This window comes from Osmerus eperlanus, chromosome 7 (genome assembly GCF_963692335.1).
Source record: "Osmerus eperlanus chromosome 7, fOsmEpe2.1, whole genome shotgun sequence".
Classification (NCBI taxonomy): Eukaryota; Metazoa; Chordata; class Actinopteri; order Osmeriformes; family Osmeridae; genus Osmerus; species Osmerus eperlanus.
In genome coordinates, this window is record NC_085024.1 from 2,280,333 (window position 1) to 2,288,736 (window position 8,404).

The 8,404-nt window shown below is 47.1% G+C and overlaps 1 protein-coding gene across 1 annotated transcript in view; it reads left to right on the plus strand.

The window, feature by feature from the left end:
• The first annotated feature begins 353 nt into the window (after window positions 1-353).
• Window positions 354-8,404, plus strand: part of rspo1 (R-spondin 1) — a 22,687-nt gene continuing 14,636 nt past the window's right edge. The window contains exon 1 of the mRNA XM_062466140.1: window positions 354-687. The gene's annotated coding sequence lies outside the window, so the exon portion shown is untranslated. The remainder of the gene's footprint in view (window positions 688-8,404) is intronic.

Below are 8,404 nucleotides of genomic sequence, written 5' to 3' on the forward strand. Positions count from 1 at the left end.
CGTGTCCAGCAGATACTTATGCAATACAAGTGCGTGTGTAGATAAATCACTATTGCATTCAAAATTGCCCTTTGCACGCCCCTATAGTCATGACCATCCGACAGTCTACGTTCCCCAACTCGGTCCATCACAGGCTTGCCGACGCTCAGTAAGCAAAGCCAGGCTTGTCAGTGAGGGTTGAGGGGAGGGGCCACCGCTGAACTCACGCCTCGACAGCTGAAGGGGCTTACATCCCAACTGACCTGCCGGACTTGGATGCACTCCGACGTTAAATAAGTGGATTTATGTGGAAACGAGCTTCGATTGACTTGTAAGAGCGTCTTTAAAGGTGCTCAGCCCGTGAATATAAAGATAACGGAGAGAAAAAGACAAGCATTAACAATCGGAATTCACATTTAATGATACATTTTGTTAACCTACTGGGTCTGGCACAGTGGTCTCGAATGATTTCCTATGCGTTGCCTTTATAATACTGGCAACGTTTAGCGAAATTATAAGATATAGCAACGGATATGTTTGTGTGTTAAACGATGATGATAGAGAACATGTTTCTCTTTGTCTACTGGTGTGGAGGTGTCATGTAGGAGGAGTTATTTGGAACCAAACAAGTAAAGGATTTCCCTTATAAAAAAGGCAATAGAGACCGGAGCAGGCACAGGGACGTAAGATGAGATTCGTCATGCACAGGTGAGTTGATCACTTTCTCCCGGTCGCTTTTTATTCAAAAAGACCAATTGGTTTTTCTACAAATAGTAGTTAGCAGGATAGGCAAAATAACGCAGGTAGCAATTTGTGTAATTCATTCTTTAATAATTAACCACATTCGTTATTACATAAACGTTATTCTCTACTGTAGGTCTATTATATCTGTAGCTGATGTGGTATATAAGCAAAAGTCGAGATGATGGATGTTAAACTATATGAAAATACCGAAATAATGATTCAGAAATTAGTCTTCTAAATATTTGACACTTGTGCGTATTTACTTTGACTGTTTTTTTTTTTTTTTTACTGTAATGAAAATAATAACCTTAAACAATTTAGAGTCGGATCGATAATAAAAAAGTTAACATATAAAAGTATTATAGACTAAGTTATTTTTTACGCTTTAGTTATAAATATGCTTTTTAAGAAAATAACACATTTTCAATAGTCGTTATAATAACAATATCAATGAAAAGATTCTAAAAAGTTTTTCTGAAAAGGTATTTTTGAACACCCTGAAGCCTTCATTGATGTTTTTAACGAGTGATCGGCCGTAGGAAAGCAGTTTCAAGCATCATGAAACTGCAAGATATGATTGGGCGGAAATGAAGCATTTAGTCGGGCACTCCATATGTTCAGCAACAGCAGCATGACAGTTGATTTAAAAAGGCTTTTCTCTTTTCTCTCTCCTTTCTCTCTCTCACCCTCCCACTCTCTCTCTCATTCCATCTCTCTCGTTTTCTGTCTCATACACTCTCTCACACACGGGCAATCACGCGTCTCACTACAGTCTCCAAAATCCTCAGCCTCTGGTATTGCGCTTCAGAGAGATAGAAAGATAGAGATAGAGACAGATTGGAAGTGAGAAAGTGAAAACGAGAGAGTGAGAGAAAGAGAGAGAGGATGAGCGACATAGAGGACAGTAGGAGAGAGAGAGAGAGAGTGGACAGCAGTAGGTGTGAGCCTGTCTCGTCCCCAGCATCTGACCATGCTCTGTCCTGGACGGGAGAGAGATCTACAGACTGCTCTGTCCTGGACGGGAGAGAGATCTAGAGACTGCTCTGTCCTGGACGGGAGAGAGATCTAGAGACTGCTCTGTCCTGGACGGGAGAGAGATCTACAGACTCTGTATGAGCCCAGGGGACGAGCAGAGATTTCAGAGAGAAATGAGAGTGAGATGATCAGAGGATCAGAAGTGCACAGTTCCAACAGCGTTTCTGTGGTCAGAGTTGAGAAACGGTCTGTATTTACCCCATCACAGTGCAGAGGAACCACATCTCAGCTACCGAGCACGGTGCTACAACAATATCTCAACCACAATGCAACCATTAAATCTGTAATATCACAAAAACAACATTGTATTTCAGGCGCAACACCAAACAATTTCCTGGGTGCAATCTCAGATTCAGCCGTGTCCAGTCCTGTGTGCTGTGTTCTGCTGTGATCCATCCAGCCAGCCAGGGGGGTCAGCCCAGAGGTCAGCCCAGAGGTCAGCCCAGGGGTCAGCCCAGGGGTCAGCCCAGGGGTCAGCCCAGGGGTCAGCCCAGGGCATACTCACAGCTATGAGTTCTACCACCTTCTCAGGTTCAACAAATCCCCACAGCGGGAGCTCCCTTTCACTGCAACCTGCTTGAATAATTGATAAATCAAACAGAACTTACAAAGCGGGCAATTTAATCTCCTGACTATTTGATGAGGGGGTGATTGTGTCATCTGGCAGTCGGGGTGAAGGCGGGCGATGGGGAGGAGTGGAGGCATAGTGTCTGTGTGTGTTTAATGGATGAGGGGGGAGAGGGCATGGAAACTTCCAGGGCACCCCAGCAGCCAGTGGAGACATAATCCTAGGTTTAAGATCCTGGAGAGCAGGCCCCTCGCCTTCCTGGCTTCCAGCCTGGCGTTCACATTTCTAGGGAACTTTCTTTCTTTATCTCTCGCTCTCTTGCTCTCTTGCTCTCTCTCTTCCTCTCTCTCTTTCCCTTTCTCTCTTTATTTCTGTTTCTCTTTCTCTCTCTCTTTCTCTCCACCCATGTTTGTTTGTTTCTGTCAGAACCTATCTGTGGCTCCATGCTCCAGATAGAGTTGGTGGTGGAGTGGGTCTGGTGGTGATGGTGGTGGAGGAGGTCTGGGGGTGGAAGGTGGTAGTGGAGGGGTTTGGAGGTGGTAGTGGAGGGGGTTGGAGGTGGTAGTGGAGGGGTTTGGAGGTGGTAGTGGAGGGGTTTGGAGGTGGTAGTGGAGGGGTTTGGAGGTGGTGGTGGAGGGGTTTGGAGGTAGTAGTGGAGGGGTTTGGAGGTGGTAGTGGAGGGGTTTGGAGGTAGTAGTGGAGGGGTTTGGAGGTGGTAGTGGAGGGGTTTGGAGGTGGTAGTGGAGGGGTTTGGAGGTGGTAGTGGAGGGGTTTGGAGGTGGTAGTGGAGGGGTTTGGAGGTGGTAGTGGAGGGGTTTGGAGGTGGTAGTGGAGGGGTTTGGAGGTGGTAGTGGAGGGGGTTGGAGGTGGTAGTGGAGGGGTTTGGAGGTGGTAGTGGAGGGGGTTGGAGGTGGTAGTGGAGGGGTTTGGAGGTGGTAGTGGAGGGGGTTGGAGGTGGTAGTGGAGGGGTTTGGAGGTGGTAGTGGAGGGGTTTGGTGGTGGTAGTGGAGGGGTTTGGAGGTGGTAGTGGAGGGGTTTGGAGGTGGTAGTGGAGGGGTTTGGAGGTGGTAGTGGAGGGGTTTGGAGGTGGTAGTGTAGGGGTTTGGAGGTGGTAGTGGAGGGGTTTGGAGGTGGTAGTGGAGGGGGTTGGAGGTGGTAGTGGAGGGGTTTGGAGGTGGTAGTGGAGGGGTTTGGAGGTGGTAGTGGAGGGGTTTGGAGGTGGTAGTGGAGGGGTTTGGAGGTGGTAGTGGAGGGGTTTGAAGGTGGTAGTGGAGGGGTTTGGAGGTGGTAGTGGAGGGGTTTGGTGGTGGTAGTGTAGGGGTTTGGAGGTGGTAGTGGAGGGGTTTGGAGGTGGTAGTGGAGGGGTTTGGAGGTGGTAGTGGAGGGGTTTGGAGGTGGTAGTGGAGGGGTTTGGAGGTAGTAGTGGAGGGGTTTGGAGGTGGTAGTGGAGGGGTTTGGAGGTGGTAGTGGAGGGGTTTGGAGGTGGTAGTGGAGGGGTTTGGAGGTGGTAGTGGAGGGGTTTGGAGGTGGTAGTGGAGGGGTCTGGTGGTGGTAGTGGAGGGGTTTGGAGGTGGTAGTGGAGGGGTTTGGAGGTGGTAGTGGAGGGGTCTGGAGGTGGTAGTGGAGGGGTTTGGAGGTGGTAGTGGAGGGGTTTGGAGGTGGTAGTGGAGGGGTTTGGAGGTGGTAGTGGAGGGGTTTGGAGGTGGTAGTGGAGGGGTCTGGAGGTGGTAGTGGAGGGGTTTGGAGGTGGTAGTGATGGAGGTCTGGTTGGCAGGTTGAGGGAAGTGGTGGGACTGGAGGACTGGGCCAACCTTATTCTGGCAGAGATGGGGCCTCTCTCTTTCTTTCTCTCTGTTTCCCTATGTCTTCCCCCCTCTTTCCCTCTCTCTTCCTCTCTCTTCTTCCCTCTCTCTCTCTCTCTCTCTCTCTCTCTCTCTCTCTCTCTCTCTCTCTCTCTCTCTCTGTCTTTCTCTCTCCCTCTTTCTCTCTCTCCCTGTCTCCCTGTCTCTCCCCCCCCTTCTCTCTCTCTTCCTTTCTCTTATTTCCTCTCTTTCTCTCTCTCTTTTTCTTTTTCTCTCTCTGTCCCTCTCTTCCTCCCTCTCTCCATTCTCCGACTCCATCAACAACCTTATGGTTAGAGTAAAGACACTCAACATATTTGGCTCCTGCTGATAAATATAGATGAAGGTGTCGAAGAGATTTGGTCTCATTCTCACCTCCAAAGGAAAACAAGCTGTCGAGGAGTAGCCTGTGGTCATGCAGACAGTGTGAAGGAATAAAACAATCATCCTGACCCAGACTCTTTTAACTCTAAAATCTTGGTAATTTAGATATTTACATTTGGCAGTGAAGTACATGTCTTTAGGTGATTGGCAGCCTGTTGACACACAATACTCACTCTGTGGCCTTCCTGCATGGGTCACTTGATTATTTAATGTCCAATCATGTTCGAGTGATCACGCCTGTGGCTAGTTTAATTAGCTCAGGATGGATTTAAAAAGAGGTATGAACCGAATTTTGTATTTGGAGAGTTGTCACACCCCTAGTATGTGAGTGTCTGTGTGTGTACAGTGTGTGTGTGTGTGTGTGTGTGCTTTGTGTGTGTGTACAGGATATGTGTGTGTGTCTGTGCATTGTATGTCTGCTGTGTGTGTGTGTGTGTCTGCTTTGTGTGTAAATGTGTCTGCTGTGTATGTGTGTGTCTGCTATGTGTGTGTGTGTCTGCTATGTGTGTGTGTGTCTGCTATGTGTGTGTGTGTCTGCTATGTGTGTGTCTGCTATGTGTGTGTGTGTCTGCTATGTGTGTGTGTGTCTGCTATGTGTGTGTCTGCTATGTGTGTGTGTCTGCTATGTGTGTGTGTGTCTGCTATGTGTGTGTGTGTCTGCTATGTGTGTGTCTGCTATGTGTGTGTGTCTGCTGTGTATGTGTGTGTCTGCTATGTGTGTGTCTGCTATGTGTGTGTGTCTGCTGTGTATGTGTGTGTCTGCTATGTGTGTGTCTGCTGTGTGTGTGTGTCTGCTATGTGTGTGTCTGCTGTGTGTGTGTGTCTGCTGTGTGTGTGTGTGTGTCTGCTATGTGTGTGTGTCTGCTGTGTATGTGTGTGTCTGCTATGTGTGTGTCTGCTATGTGTGTGTGTCTGCTGTGTATGTGTGTGTCTGCTATGTGTGTGTCTGCTGTGTGTGTGTGTCTGCTATGTGTGTGTGTCTGCTGTGTGTGTGTGTCTGCTGTGTATGTGTGTGTCTGCTATGTGTGTGTCTGCTATGTGTGTGTGTCTGCTGTGTGTTTGTGTCTGCTATGTGTGTGTCTGCTGTGTGTGTCTGCTGTCTGTGTGTGTCTGCTGTGTATGTGTGTGTCTGCTATGTGTGTGTCTGCTATATGTGTGTCTGCTATGTGTGTGTCTGCTATGTGTGTGTGTGTCTGCTATGTGTGTGTGTGTCTGCTATGTGTGTGTCTGCTATGTGTGTGTGTCTGCTGTGTATGTGTGTGTCTGCTATGTGTGTGTCTGCTATGTGTGTGTGTCTGCTGTGTATGTGTGTGTCTGCTATGTGTGTGTCTGCTGTGTGTGTGTGTCTGCTATGTGTGTGTCTGCTGTGTGTGTGTGTCTGCTGTGTGTGTGTGTGTGTCTGCTATGTGTGTGTGTCTGCTGTGTATGTGTGTGTCTGCTATGTGTGTGTCTGCTATGTGTGTGTGTCTGCTGTGTATGTGTGTGTCTGCTATGTGTGTGTCTGCTGTGTGTGTGTGTCTGCTATGTGTGTGTGTCTGCTGTGTGTGTGTGTCTGCTGTGTATGTGTGTGTCTGCTATGTGTGTGTCTGCTATGTGTGTGTGTCTGCTGTGTGTTTGTGTCTGCTATGTGTGTGTCTGCTGTGTGTGTCTGCTATATGTGTGTGTCTGCTGTGTATGTGTGTGTCTGCTATGTGTGTGTCTGCTATATGTGTGTCTGCTATGTGTGTGTCTGCTATGTGTGTGTGTGTCTGCTATGTGTGTGTGTGTCTGCTATGTGTGTGTGTGTCTGCTATGTGTGTGTGTCTGCTTTGTTTGTGTGTGTGTACAGGATGCGTGGGTGTCTTTGTTTTGCATGTGTGTTTGTGTATTTCTGTTGTGTGAGTGTGTTTGCTGTGTGTGTATGTGTTTGCTGTGTGTGTATGTGTTTGCTGTGTGTGTGTGTGCTGTGTGTATTTCTGTTGTGTGAGTGTGTTTGCTGTGTGTGTATGTGTGTGTGTGTGTGTGTGTGCTATGTGTGTGTGTGTGTGTGTGTGTGTGTGTGTGTGTGTGTGTGTGTGTGTGTGTGTGTGTGTGTGTGTGTGTAACCCACGGTGTTTCTTCTCAGTCTGTCCCCAGGAAGAAGAGCCTGTTATAGGGATGATGAATGAGACCCTGTCATCAAATACTGTCTCTGCTAGCATTAATATTGTTTCACAATATAGAAAAATACTGCTCTGGGGAAACATCTTCCTTCCCATCAAAATACAAATCTCTCCATGTGTGTTTTCAGACTCCTGTTATCTGCTCTCACAATCAGGCACGAGTCGCTTTTTCATTTGTTCATTATTTTTCTCTGTTGTCGTTAACAACGCGTGGAAAAGAAAGATCTGTTGTTTTTCCTCAATCGTTTATTTCCTGGATCAGATCTACCTTTATCTACCTGGCCTCCTGCTTCCCTGCAGCTGAAGGTCAGGTCTCTGGCAGGGCTGTGTGACTGGACAAGCTGGAGGGACAGATCTGTGGTCGTGGACATGTAGAAGAGAATCATCCTGATCAATGGCACCGCCAGGCATTATTCGCGTGTGTGTGTGTAGGGGGGGGGGGGGGGGGGGGGGGGGGGGGCAATGAGAATCTTGGGGTGGCACATCAAAATCAAAAGCCATAACTGAATTTCAGGAATTCTATTATGCTGTTGTAGTATAAAGGCTAGTTGAAAACAATGTAAATATTAAGGAATTGCATACTGATATACTTTAGTTTCTCATTGGCTTTGACAAGGCACAACCTATATTTTCTCTCAGATGTATTCATTATTTATTCATTATTTTCCCTTAAAACTTTTTTTGCACTTTTGCACTACATAGACAATGCCGGTTTCAAAATGTTCGTCTTGGTCCCGAAAGCGTTGCTTGTATTGGCTGGAAGGTTCCGTTGCCCAGTTTGGGCATCATTTAAGTTTTGGTGGAGAAAACACTAGCTAACGATGGCTAACTAGCTAGCCACAGTCAAAAATATCCCTAACGTAACAACGTCACAAACCCACGTGCGATTTCCTATAGTAGAACATCAATTTAGTAGCTTGTTAACTTCTGGGAGTTAGCTAGCTACCTAAAACTGCAAGACAGTAGTAGAAAAGCCACAGGCAAAGGCCAGGGTGATGACATGTAGCTAGCTATGTTTCCAGGCTGTTATATCAACACCATGTCTTTCTGTATGCCCTCCGACGGGTTAGCTCCAGTGATTCCCCACACAGCATAGTTTAGTAGTTAGCTCAATTTACCGGTCCGGGGTCAGATCTGAATCTAGGACCAAAACGGAGCACAGCCGGCTTCTCCAGGTGAGGAAAATGTTACCTTCTGCCTGCTAGGATGTGCTCTTCTGTAGCAGGTAATACAGTTCTCCAAAGCACAGGATGCACAAGCTGTGTTAGCCAGCTACAGTACTAGCTACCAAGTTAGCTAATACTTAGTCAGCCTTGTCTTTCCTGTATTTGCACTGTAGAGCTAGTATTGTGGTGAGACTGATAGATTATTAAAGCAACTAAACGACGAGAGGGGAATCAAATGATGTTTTCTCTACTTGCAGTGCGATATAGCTGGTCACATTACCCCCTAGTCTTCAGACAGGGACGTTGTTACTGACACATAATGATCACTTCTAGTAAACTTGTTATATTACCCAGTTTTCCAGAAATACATTTCAAGCTTATTTACGTTTTTGGACCAAATCTGACTTTATATTTTGTGTGTGTTTCCCCCAGTCTAAAGACAGTTGGACGGTCTGTTTTTTGTTCTGTTTGTGGAGGGCAGCAGAGTTGAGTCAACATATTTAACGCATCGTTCGATCCCGGAGCCAGTTTGAAAAGCTGCGACCA